This window comes from Zootermopsis nevadensis, unplaced genomic scaffold (assembly GCF_977971745.1).
Source record: "Zootermopsis nevadensis isolate Lab colony 2312 unplaced genomic scaffold, Znev_1.0 Znev_ptg000061l, whole genome shotgun sequence".
In the NCBI taxonomy this organism is placed as follows: Eukaryota; Metazoa; Arthropoda; class Insecta; order Blattodea; family Termopsidae; genus Zootermopsis; species Zootermopsis nevadensis.
In genome coordinates this window covers 21,815,403-21,829,118 of record NW_028259192.1, presented here as the reverse complement: position 1 = coordinate 21,829,118, position 13,716 = coordinate 21,815,403, and the positions used below count along the sequence as shown (strand labels likewise).

At 37.1% G+C, this 13,716-nt stretch overlaps 1 protein-coding gene and 1 long non-coding RNA gene across 2 annotated transcripts in view; both read left to right on the top strand.

Moving 5' to 3' along the window:
• Window positions 1-13,716, top strand: part of LOC110830345 (neuroligin-4, X-linked) — a 279,623-nt gene that overhangs the window by 60,068 nt on the left and 205,839 nt on the right. The window lies entirely within an intron of this gene.
• The window catches only part of LOC147871260 (uncharacterized), a 266,158-nt gene that overhangs the window by 224,823 nt on the left and 27,619 nt on the right, over window positions 1-13,716 (top strand). The window contains exon 4 of the long non-coding RNA XR_015532671.1: window positions 12,891-12,955. This is a non-coding gene — a long non-coding RNA (uncharacterized LOC147871260). The remainder of the gene's footprint in view (window positions 1-12,890; window positions 12,956-13,716) is intronic.

The following is a 13,716-nucleotide window of genomic DNA, read 5'->3' as shown; positions in this document are numbered from 1 at the left end:
TGCCTACTGAATGGGGAGTCCCTGCACAGGCGCTAACCGACGTGGGGAATCCGCAGAATGACGTTATCACACACACCCGGAAAACGCAAACGTGATTAACTTCGCGTATGTGAGACGCCACTGGAGACATTTTTTTAAAAAAAAAAGATATAAATGTTGAAAAAGTTTCCTGGCCATGATTCTTGAGGTATTCCGTATGAACACCGGAATAACTCACTGAAATGGATCACTTTCAGCTTGCCTCATTTTCAAAGCATCCGTTCAGTCACCTGTTAACGGAATTCGACGTTATAAACATTTCCTGTTTGAGACCGTTTGAATCAGTACACATGAATAAATAAGCAACAGGTCGATAGAATAAAACTTTAAGGAATTGCAGAAATCCATTAACCACAAAAGTTCAATGGTAGTTGTGCCGCTGTTGCCCTCAGACCCGTGCTCTTGAGCTCAGTGGTCTCCACAGGGCCATATTGCTTGAAGCTTATGAGGCGAAGCATTGCCACGGTGGCATAAGGAACATTCCCCGAACTGTTCTTATTGGCTCTGAGAATTTCTGCTCGCCGTTCCATTTTCAGAACAATCACGTGACCAGCCAGCGACATACAGAGACACGTAAAACTATAAGCCGTCTCGACACCCTGATCTGAGATAATTCTTCTAGTTGTGCTAAATCGAATTCATTGCCCATTTTAATTTCGCTTAGTCTGGTTTCATTTAATTGTAAAGAGGTAATTAAAGACGCCTGCAGCGAAACACGAATAATTAGCTGCAAATTAAAACAGATTATTTATTAACAAACTCCATGAACAGCTGATATTAAAGTTTAGTCTTACGAAAGATGGTTTCCCTCCCCAACTATTTTGTGGAGAGGGGGAGGGGGTGATGAGAGGAAAATGAGACTGAAATTATGATTTTTTTGAAGTTAACATTTTGCCTTATTTTAAAATGTTTTTTTCAAACATTATCAGCGAATGACAGTGGATCTGAAAGGAGTTACTCTACTTCTTCCAAAAGGGTTTATAAGCTTGGTAATATTTTTATAACCAGTCGTATAGCAAGCCACTCCCAGGTAACGGTATGTTCCTGAAATGTTTATATAACAGACGGAAAAGGAGATTAGGGCACGTAGACTGTAGCTGGTATCTAAAGGCGTAATCTGAGCTTTGTCGACTCTTGAATACCGCCATTCCAGCTTCCAGTTAAAACCTGTGCTTTTATCTACGTTTTCATTTCAACGAGTTTTCATAGCGAGCTAAAACGGATAATCATTGCTTTCTGCGAAATTTTGTTATTGCATTTAGAGACCCAAATTCAGATTTTTCCTTTTAAATTTTATGTACGTTACAAAATTTAAGTTTACACACACACACACTAACGCCTTCTGACTGTACTTTCCGAGTGATTGGAATGTTATGGGCTGCAGTCCGTAGTGACTCCGTTGGAATTATCGAGTGTTTTCTTTTATAATGTACAGTTACCATCTTCTGAGACTGGTAATCAAAAGGAGCTTATTTCTCCAACACGTAGAACAATTTACCTTAAATATTTCACAATTTATACAGTGTTACCATGTTTCAGGATCTCACATATTACTTAATTCAAGGATTACAGTCATTGACATTAATTGGAAGCCGCGTGTTAGAAAAGGCAAGTAGTTATTTGGCGAATGACGGGATCTTCATTTAACAGAACGCGTGAACATGTGACGGACGTTTCGGCGCCGACACAGGTCGGAAAATAGAATATAGATGGCTGTCTTCTGGGATGTTGGCGCCGTGTTGTCTGGTAGAAGTTTACCGACGTTTTCATTATGTGCTTGCTACCTCAGGGCGATGATTAAATAGTATGCGCCTCTGAAACGTCGGTAAACTTCTACCAGACAACACGGCGTAATATCCCAGAGGACAGTTATCTTTAAGCAAGGTATTTATAGAAGGCTTGGTATTTGATCAGTTCGTAAATTGTTTGCTTTTATGGAATCCTGAAATTCATTATCCTTTTAATAGAATCCTTCTCCTGGGTCTTGTACTAACTATTTGATTCCAGTCAAAACCCATGCATCATATATATATATATATATATATATATAATCTTATAATAATTTAATGTAATTATATGTATGTATACGTCTTCTATTATTCTGTTCAAATTTTCTGATTAAAATTTGTTGTGTCTAGCAGCCTAGCTCTCATTTACTCCAAGAGAACTTCATGCCACATCCAGTTTATCTTGCTACGTACAGTCCTCTCTGAATATTAAGCAAACGTAAATGAATTTATCGGATACTGAATTAGCAGTTCTTCAGCTTTCATACTAATTTGAACTTGTATCGTTTGAAGTTTGACTTCTAGGCAGTTAGAGCTTGCTTTCTCAGGCTTGCAGCTGATTCACCAGACCACAAGTACAAAGCACAGGACCACTGAAATCATAACAATTCGTAATACCACCGATGTGACATTAGAATTCGTTACAGTCTTGGTAAAAACTTCAGTTTTGTTAAGTATCTGCCTAGAATAATCGTTGGGAGGATAATGACAGACAGCGTTTGTGGATAAATTAATTTCTTGACATGAAATTGACAGTCACAAGACAAATGAATTGCCCGACAACGTGGATATTCGAAAGTTTGACATTCATGGAATCCATCGTAACGAGTTATATTGCGTATTTGCATAACGTACATCTGTCCAAAGCCACACGTCATTCGTGGACTGTTATTAATGTTACACACATTTGGCACCAAATGAGTGTTATATTCGGCAGCACACTCGTTCATCTCGCAAGAAACTGAAAGATCAATTTTATTTTATTTATTTAGTGTTCTGTCTGACGACAGGTCCATATGAACAGGATCCTTCCATCCTTTTCTCGGACTGGGACCTGTTCATATACCTTCTTGGCAGGTGATCCAGAAGTGGTTTGCCATTGCCTTCTTCTGTGTGTGAATGGAGTAATTGTTGGGATACCACAGAGAAACCAGGGAAGCCCCCGGAGGAAAACTCCATGTTGCCTAGACCACGGCCTTGCCCAACACAAGTTATAAATTCGGGCATCACAAGTTAAAGAAATTCGAGACATGCCTGATTTCCAACTTGAATGTGGACGTTCAATGGTGTATTACAAAGTTTTAAAATACGACAAGGTTGCAGTGAAAACATTTATGGGTATTGATGTTTCTATCTTGACGCAGAGGAAAGTAATTATCAAAATTTCACAGATGAATTTAATCAGTAATGAGATATTTCCGTTTCAATTTCAACGGCATTTCAGTGAACCCATCAGTATACTTAGATCTTGTTTAAGATTGCGCAAAAAGGAAATTTTGTCCTAGTTTTCATAACTAGCGCTCAACAAAATGTAGCAAAAAGCTTCGTCTGTTAGCTTCGGTGTGTCTGCCCGTATGTTTTTTCGTGTTGTCTCTGTGTAACAACTTTAGAAATGCTGATGTTGAATAATTTTACCTGATTTGTGGACATATTCAACTTTTGATTAATATCCAGCAACAGTAGTTGGAAAACTTGTATCCGTTTTGTGTAATGAAATGATTGGTTGGGGTAACTCATTACGGGGAATACCTCACTTATTCATAAATGTAAGCATCAAAGGCTATGCATACATTTCCTAACTTTTTCGAGTACTGCATAGAGACAGAGCATATTTTTGTTGTACGAAATGCTAGTATTTATTTACACATACCATTTTGAAAGCAAATGTATATCTTAATCCCCTCCTAAGTCGGAGCTCATTTAAATACTATTTAAGGATTCAGTCCGCACCGCAAAGAAAATACAACACTTTACCATTAGAAAGATGTTCTAGTAAACGGTGTTTAAGGAAATAACATCTGTTTTTGTGAGAATCATACGAAACACATAAATACAAAATCCAGCGTTACTAATCGTTAAAGCCGATGATATATTTAGTTGAAACTGGGCTCTAAAGGATTGATATAGTTTTTTAGTGGGTGCATGTAACTTATATAATGAATCTTCATCAGGAAATGGATTAATAGCGATGTGACTTTCGTATAAATTCGGGTTTATTTTTAACGATACGAGCGACAGTTCACTACACAGTTGATTTCTGGAGTTGGCCCAAGATATTTCACTTGCCTTTTCAAAATGTTCGTACTCTCAGGCGAACTGGAGCCCAAATGTGTTTGCTACAAAATCTTCACTTCGCTGTCCTGTGATGTTTTCTGTTATCGTAACACTTCCTGCTCGTGTCATCGTATCACACAGGATTTCCGAGAGCCGGAGACCAGCGTGTTTCATTTGTTATCTCACTCCTGGGTCACCAATTTCATTAACAATTCATGAGCGGAAACATCCATGTTTACATCGTCCATACAGGAATTCTGCTATCAGAATACACATTCAAGGATCTGGTCTCGGATAAGTGAATGTAGATTATTGAATGCGAAGATTAACTGTTTTAAACGCAACGCAGAGAGAGAGAGAGAGAGAGAGAGAGAGAGTCAAGAAGGACATCAAAAGAGAATAAATAAAGAGAAAATTCTAGAGGCGAAGTGACAGACTTTATTTGAGAGGGAATAGCATCTTTTAGTTAGAAGGTTCCCAGGCAATGCCTGCTCGTCCTTCTGGTAAGGATATAATGAGAGTGAAGACAGATAACAGAGACGGCGGAATTTTGATTTACTCCCAGAGACAGTCTAAATAATATTTAAGGATTTAGTTTCTACTGCAAATAAAACAATACACGTTTAAAACAAAGATCAGTTGGTTAATGAAGTCTAAATAAATAACAGCTGTTTACTCTGACGATGATACCAGGAAGGTGGTGCTTATGCTTACCACTGTACTCTAAAAGGTTAAAAATGTCTGCATTTGTCTATCTACTCTGAGTTTCTCTGTGCAGTGGCTTGTATTATGGTGGTAAATAAACTACAATATGTATAAATTTATTTCTGACTTTGACGGACTCCGACTTTGGGTTTGACATCAGAGTACCGACCAAGCTGTCAGCGATACGTAACGCTATAACACTTCCGGTCCACTGTACTCGACTGTCCATATGTTACAGTGTTACATGTTAAGTAGACTGCTCTGTCTGACAGCTGGTAGTTAGTTATAGATGCATAAATTTATTTCTTTAAAAGTCGGCCTCTCTTTAGTTCTGTCTCTGTTGTTTATTTCTTCTTTACCTTTCTCAATTTCCGCAGACGTTTCGGGCATGCACAGTGTAATCGATATCTCTTCTTCCTTTAATATGTTATTAATTAACTTTATGTCATGAAGTCTCTTTCAGCCTTTTAAAGAATAAAGGTAATAATATGTTAACATCCATCACCGAAACGTCGACATGGTATTCTTGGGTTCTCAACATTGTCCATTGCCTGTAATTCTGAACACAGAACAACTTTTCGGGGACTTAGCCCTTTAAAAGAAATATCTGACCATCAGTAAAATGTTATTAAGTCGTTGCTTTGCTCCGGAAGAATGTATTTTTTAGAAGAGAAAAGGGCTTCGTTACATTTATAATTCCGAACGACAACTGTATACAAGCAAATTCTCAAGAGAACGGATGCGAGCAGTCAACTTACGAGGTGTGGCTTCAGTCGATGCTCTAATTTATCCCTGAGTGTATATTTCTCATCTCGAGGAATGTTTCATGAAAGGCTTGCCTTAATGATGCATCCTCTATGTTGCTTTGCCTTCCTGGTAAACTTACCGTCAATACACAGAGGAAATACTGTAAATATATTTCCTACAAGATGTCTCCATGCCAACATATACATATTAGCATAGGGAACCAACAAATTGCTTATCAAATCTAAAAGTTCGTGACGATGGTAGCGTATTTATATGAATAAAAATTTTCTTTGATATTTTCCATCGTCTAAGAAATAAAATAGGAAAACGACGTTTCGGAGATGGGGCTCTATCTCCGTCTTCAGATACCTACTCAGTTGAGCCCAATAGATAGATCTAATCCCTATCTCCTGAGTCCGGAGATAGGGAATAGCTCTATCTATTGGACCGAACGGAGTAGATACCTGAAGACGATAGAGCCCCATCTCCGAAACGTCGTTTTTTATTTTATTATTTTACTAGACGATGGAAAATATCCGAAGAACTATTTATTAAAACAGCAAATTGATCGTCAAGACTAACGGGAATGGGTCGCCGTGGTGATGCAGGCAGTAAACGTCTCCGAAACGTCGGTAAATTTCTGTGGGATTACATGGCGAAAGGTCCCACTTCGGATTTGATGTTTTTCAAGGGTGCATTTGACACGGTCTGGGTGTAGTGCAGTTTTTTTCGGATTGATACTATTGTCCGCAGTTTAATAGCTCGCTCGCTCAGAATATCTCAGATATCTGAGACTGAGCAGGGGATAGTCCGGTTATTGAGCAGATACTTTACAACCTGGATCCTGTTTGAAGTGGGACAAACTGTAGGAATTGTTCAAAACGTGTTGCTGTTGGTTTCAATGAAACTTTTAAGCCGTGGTTAAAATATCAATCACTTTTAACACTGCATCATTAATTGTGTTTCACTGTAAATGTTTCTGTCTGATGGGTGTAATGTTGCTCATCCTGACTCAATTTAAAAGCAGGACCGGTTTTTTTTTAGTGTGCATGGATTCTGCGAGGTTTTGTGTAATTTAAATTCGACAGTGTTCACACTTTTTCAGCTGTCATTTATTTAGCCCCTCATAAATAATTATGTTTTTTTTGTCACAAGTTTTTCATTTTATACGAAAATACAGGCATCAGACATCGTCATTCAACTGCATGTGTGGTCCCTAGAAAGTTACTATGCGTTTTTATTATACCCCTACAGTTAACCGTACAAACATGGCGCCCGTGCGAAAAGTGATTCAGTTTAAGGTTGTGACGAGCTAACAAACTGTATGATGCTGACTGTTCTTTGTAAAGCCAATGTTCACTTATATTTTACAAGAAATGTCCTGCTTTTATGAAGGTTAGGTTTCATCACCGTGTTTGTTAAAGCCTGCATAATTATCATATTGTAGTGGTCTAGCGGTTAGAACGCTGGCCTTGTAATCCTGGGGTCTCGGGTTCGATTCCCGTCGGTGCCCGAATTTATAACTTGTGTTGGGCAAGGCCGTTGTCTAGGCAACACGGAGTTTTCCTCCGTGGCATCCCAACAATTACTCCATTCACACACAGAAGAAGGCAATGGCAAACCACTTCTGGATCATCTGCCAAGAACGTATATGAACAGGTCCCAGTCCGAGAAAAGGATGGAAGGATCCTGTTCATATGGACCTGGCGTCAGACAGAAAACTAAATAATAATAAGATGAGGTGGTCTAGCGGTTAGAACGCTGGCCTTGTAATCCTGGGGTCTCGGGTTCGATTCCCGGCGGTGCCCGAATTTATAACTTGTGTTGGGCAAGGCCGTGGTCTAGGCAACATGGAGTTTTCCTCCGGGGGCTTCCCCGGTTTCTCCGTGGCATCCCAACAATTACTCCATTCACACACAGAAGAAGGCAATGGCAAACCACTTCTGGATCATCTGCCAAGAACGTATATGAACAGGTCCCAGTCCGAGAAAAGGATGGAAGGATCCTGTTCATATGGACCTGTCGTCAGACAGAACACTAAATAAAATTAAGTTAAATCCATTTAATAAATTTAAAATTATTTGTCCAGTAACCTTTAATCGTGTTTATCCTGTATGTAGACGTTAAGTGTTGTTGGAACAGCATTGTTTCAAAAGGATGAACACACGTAAGCACTGTTTGCCTATTTATTAGAGTTACATACAATTTTAAACGTGGAACTTCGGAAAATCGAACACATTTATGCATTCTAGTACAATTATTGATATTTATTTATTTATTAATCCTATGGTGAAAGCGCTTGAATCCTCCTATTTTGGAACCCTAAGGTCCATCAGCGTGTTTGCAGAAACGCTGAATGCAATTAACATTCCATTTTTCGTTTCTCGAAGATCAACTTTAATATTATCAAGATTTCTGTCTTCTGGGTTATTGCGCTGTGTAGTCTGGTCGATGTTAACCAACGTTTCAGAGGTCATACTGCCTCCGTCATCAGGGCGATTAATATTATCGTTTTATTTACGCTTATGTGTGATAAGAAATCTCTCCCATTTATGCTTTACTATTTAACGATGATATGTGAGCTGAAGGCCAAAATAACAAAGCAGACAGGATGTAAAAAATCAGCTGCATAATTAAAAAAACATTTTCTTTTTGGATAAACCTTACAATATTTTCTCTCTGAAAGAAATGGTTGAGAGGACAGATGTTTTAATGTAGTTTATATGTGTTCTTTTCGTTAGTAAATCAGAGAATACAGATCGACCATCTGCACGGTCTTATAACGTTATTTGTTTAGTAATAACAAAAGAAAGTCGTCCTTGTACTTGAAAGTGGAACGAACGTCTCTCTGCCAGTGTTTTGTTTCTTTGTACAGAAACGCAGTATGCGAATAAAACTCATTCTGATTCTCAGACGAAATTGTGAAACAAAACCGAAATGTCTTTGTTACAATTTTATTCTTTTGGAAATGTACCGTCGGTTAAAAAAACGTTAATAGATTCCTAAATAAAAATCCCGGAAATAAGAAAGTTGACGTGAGTTGTGGATGTAGAATCTATATAATGCGAAGTTTCGTGATACTTGCCATTTTGAATACAATTTTAAATGTTAAACTATCAAATAAGAGAAGTATATTTTTTACCGACATTATTAAATACTTAGATTATTCATGGCTTGCGTTTGTAAGCGAGAAAACTCGTTAATGACATTGACATTTTAACATATTCATTTTTGCATAAAATAATATTTAAATTAGATGTAACGTGGCTTTAACATTAATTTAAACCCTTTATTTATTTATTTATTTAATGGGGACTTAATTCATACTAATTGATATATTGATAATTAGTTATGATAGGTTGGTATGTTCTTAGTAATGGTTCATGTGTCTTCTACAGTGTATGTTAATAAACCCAAATGTTTCAAAAGATATATAAGTTTCACCATACGTTTAAGGTGTTTGTACATTTCTCACATGGGCATAATTTTTCACACTCAAAAAACACAAAATCTTGTCTTCGTATAGTGCAATTTACAAACAAACTACATGCAGTAGAATTCTTCTTTTTTAGCTGATAGTAGTTGATCTGTTCAAGATATTCAGTGAATTTTGTGGAACCTGGAAGTTCATTACCGTGTTCACAAAAGTCCGCTGTTGGTCTGTGTTTTGAGCGAAATGGATCAAGAATATACCTTCATAACACATTTAACGTGCATACATTTTAAATTTATCCTGATCCTAGATGTACCGTGAGTGCTACATGTTCTACCCACTTTATACTTCTTGATTTTATCACCCCTTGCATTTCCTGTAATTAAAATTTAAGGTGATTATTCCAGCTTTGGAATTTTCCGAATTTGCCCAGGCTATGGGATGTTGATACTCGGTAAAATTCGTAAGATGGCTCTGCGTACGTTCACATTGGTGAATCACGGTGGAAGGAGAGCGTTCTAAGCACGCTGCGAAATGGTCAGCCCACACAATGCGATGTTCACTAACTATAACCTAATTGGTGTTAGTTATATGCCCGTATTACCCTCTGTTCCCCTAACTAGACGCTAGTATTCCACCCGGTCGAACGTGGCTTGGGTGGGGATACGTACGTCACAGGCCACTTGCTTCAGAGCAGCAGTGGTACATGTACGAGCACGTAAAGTTTTGTCAATAAAGCGACATAACCACCATTATATCTGCTTGCTGTGTAGGACGTTTGGTCATTGAAAATATGAGACTAAAACTTCCTTCTATTTCGAGGATAAAAAGTGTCTGGTCGCAGATAACTTCTTATAAATTGATAATTATTAAAAAAACTATTGGTGTCGTGAATTTTTCGGTCCTGAAAGTTTAGTCATCGAAGGTCTAGTAGGCTTATATGTTGTTCCAAAAGATATTTATGGATGAGATTATAGATATTTATTAGACATAAATATTTTACATTGACAAATGTTTTGTTATTTTTCAGTCTTCATGTATTTTCCAAAATGCAATTTTATATTTGTCGTATATCTGTTACAAGACAGGACTTCAGTACGGTTTGTTAAAAAAAATTTATAATGTGTGGTTTATCAATGGGTTTACCAGGAAAGATACATTTTGATTGGCTAGAGACGAATCCGATGCTCATGTAAATAATGTTTAAGAATTCAATCCGTACTGCAAAGAAAACGCAACACTTTACTATTACAAAGATCTACTGATTAATACTGTTTAAATAACCTATATATTAGCTTTGTTTTCTGAGAATCACCTAAATCAAAAATTACTTTCTGAGAGTTACTGATTATTAAAGTTGGTGGTACATATTAAGTGGCTAAAGGTTGCTATATGATAAATATAACTACCTTTACTCCCAGACCAGCTAAGTGTCAGAATAGGGATGATCTCTGTGACAATGTGCTGCCGACTTGTGAGACCTAATCTAACCTAACCTTACTTCGAAATACGCATTTTAATATTATTCTCCAGTCTACGCCTAGTTTTTCCAAGTGGCATCTTCCGTTCGGTTTTAATGTTCAAAGGCTGACGTTTCATAACGACGTAGAGTTCTTGCTGTAATTGCAGTATAAATGTCATTCTGTAAATTCTACTACGTGTATGTTTTATGTTGAATTCTTGTCTGATGATCCATGATTCTTAACATAAAATAGGTACATATATTTATTTTCACAGTCTCTACACAAACTTATTTAAAATGATGTTGTTAAAATATTATAACATTTACAGTATAAAGTATATTATGTTATATTTATGGCGCTTTTTTTTATCGTAGTACGACATTACATTATTCAGCGCTTTTATTTTTGAACGACATGTTTCGATGTTTTATGACATCATCTTCAGGTTTATCAATTTATATTATTTTAAAAATTATTATACATTTTGATGCATTGCATTTATTGATCTTTTAGTATGTTTGTAGAATTTTCCGTCTTCATAATGATCTGGTGTCTGTATTCAGACGTTCATTATCTGTGGAATTAATTTCCAATCATTTTAAATAAGTTTGTGTATAGACTGTGAAAATAAATATATGTATTTGATTCAACACAAACATAACGCATTTAAGATAAAAAAAAAAGAGGTAGTTTTCTGTGTTTTCAGATACTGATATGTGACCTACATTAGGAAATATAAGGACAGTTACCCATTTCAAAACGATATCTCCATTCAATAATGTATTTTGTCAGAAACGGTAACAGCGAACTACTGGAAAAATTCCTTTTTTTTTTTTTTTCAAACATTATATATATATACCATTTCAACAAATATACACAGTCTCCCCACTTTACCCTTCCCATTTTCTACTACTGCTACTAATTTTTTTGCAACATTCTCCTCGACCCACGATGACGTTCGTATTAGTGAGCCCCCTACAAGCGGACAACAGTATTTCATGTCGCACTGACGTTCGCTTGAAATTTTGGAATGCCCATATATGTTGACCAGTCAGATAAATGATGGCTCAGGGTTGAAGGGAAGGGGTGTAGTTAGTTCTGGAATTGGGCTGTAGGAGAGTGGTATCAGTTGTTAGATGTAGCAGAGGGAGGAGTGATTTTTTTTGGGGGTGGGTGAATGGGGGATGTCAGATGAAAACATTTCACTAAACTGCAAACCCTAACACACATAACTTTTTCTCTCGTTTTGGACATCATTCTTCACCTATTTTCCACAGAGATTCAAGCAAAGTCACAAACGTAGGCCCACTAACAATAAATAGTCCCTGAACGGATGAAAGTTGAATGTCATAATTGAACGACTTGTAATTCTTGAGGGCGTCGGGCGAGGCGTCCTAAATAACCGCACCAAGTGACGTTTAGCGTCGTCTCTTGTCGCCATATTCAACGTCCAATTACAACAGAGCAATAAATCTACTCGTAGTAGCGAATAGTCGAAATGTTTCCGAGGCTGGCTGAAACATGTGTACAGATGTGTTTTACGCACGCCTGTGAATTGTTCATCTGATAGGTCTCGTTATATAAAGCGCTGATTGAGCAAGGTTAGCTCGCAGTAATGTTACGTATTTAGATGGTCCCTAGGTCATATCTCTCCTCATTCTCTTTTGTTGATTTTACAGTCTGATTCAAAAGATATTTGTAGATGTTCTTTTCGCTTTAACGTAAAAGACACTTATGTTAGGCCAGCTTATGCTTGTTAATACCCTAAAACTCAACGTTAACTATATTTACCATATGATTCAACACTAATCAACTTTTAACATTGTGTGAATGGGTTTAGAAATGTTTTTTTTTAATATTATCCTCCCATTTACGCCTAGGTATGAAGTGATATTTTTAGTTTTTAGTTTTTGTCAAAAAGGGGGAAGTAATTTGCATAAAGTATTAGATATCTCGAGCTTAAACTTTGGAAACGAAACTCAGAAACTTAACACAAATTTATATCTCATTGAACCCAGTACCATTAAAGCCATTAATTTTTCTGCCAAATTTTTAGCTCCTGAAATGATCGTAATAAGATGTTGAGATTACAATGTTTGTAATCAAACATATTTTTCATACCAATCTATGATTGAGGTTACACAAAACCTTTTATTTAAAAAAAATGAAATAATAAATATCAATACGAAGGTGTCTGTCTTTTTGGTTATAGCGCCGTCTAGTACAGGTCCTTGCTGCCCACATCATCAGGGTTGAGTGATCGCCCTGATAATGGAGGCAGCAAGGACCTCTGAATAGTTGATAAACTTCTACGAGGCTACACGGCGTCGTGAGAACCTCAGATCTTTGTTAGAAATATCAGTGATCACTGAACTAATTTTCTCTGTTCCTACAATATTTATAAACTTTATTTTAATTTAATAATTTGTTTTCATTTCACAGGTAAATGGTCTGCGTTACGAGCATCAGAACTTGTCTGCTGGAGGCGTGTGGATGCTGTCCTGCATGTGAGTGTGATGTTATAATTTATTGTAACACCTGTGCTTTTTTAATGACGCTGTGGCAACTACATACATTTTTCTCATGAGAGGATCCTTGTGTGTATATAAGTAAATGATTTGGTATTATCCCTGCATTCGAAGGAGGACTGAAGAAAAACCACAAATCATGTGTGAGGTTAATGCTTCTCAGGTATGGGGCAGTCACTCGGTTTGTGGTCAGACGTTTTTGCACATACAAACCAGGGCCAACAGAGGATTTGTCGCTGGAGAGGAAGCAAATTGGAGGGAGGGGGGGCCCTCAGAGTCTGAGGACGTGTCCGCCGAACGCATTTCAAGTGACGCCTCACACTGCTTATAAATTTCGATTTGTACTTTATTCATTTGTCGTGTTTGAAGGAGTCACATTTTGACTTCAGTATTAATTTCCCGGACGTAATTTCTGAAAGGACACACGACCAGTGTGTTGGAATCGAAATTATTTTATTATTAGGCTTTTATCTGGTAAATTAATGTTGTTAATTTACGAGGGCACGCTTTGGGAACATTATTTAAGCGTTTATCACAAACCCTAAAATATTTATAATTTCTTTCGTCTTTTTGACTTCGCATCCAATATTCTGCAGGACGCACTTTTCGACACCCCTCAGAGCTTTGTTTCACGTTTAAGTACAATACCATTAAATGGTTATAAATTCAACGTTGACTGTGACACATCTAGTAGTTAATGCTAGAACTTCATATACTTGTCGGGATACTGAGTTCGTATA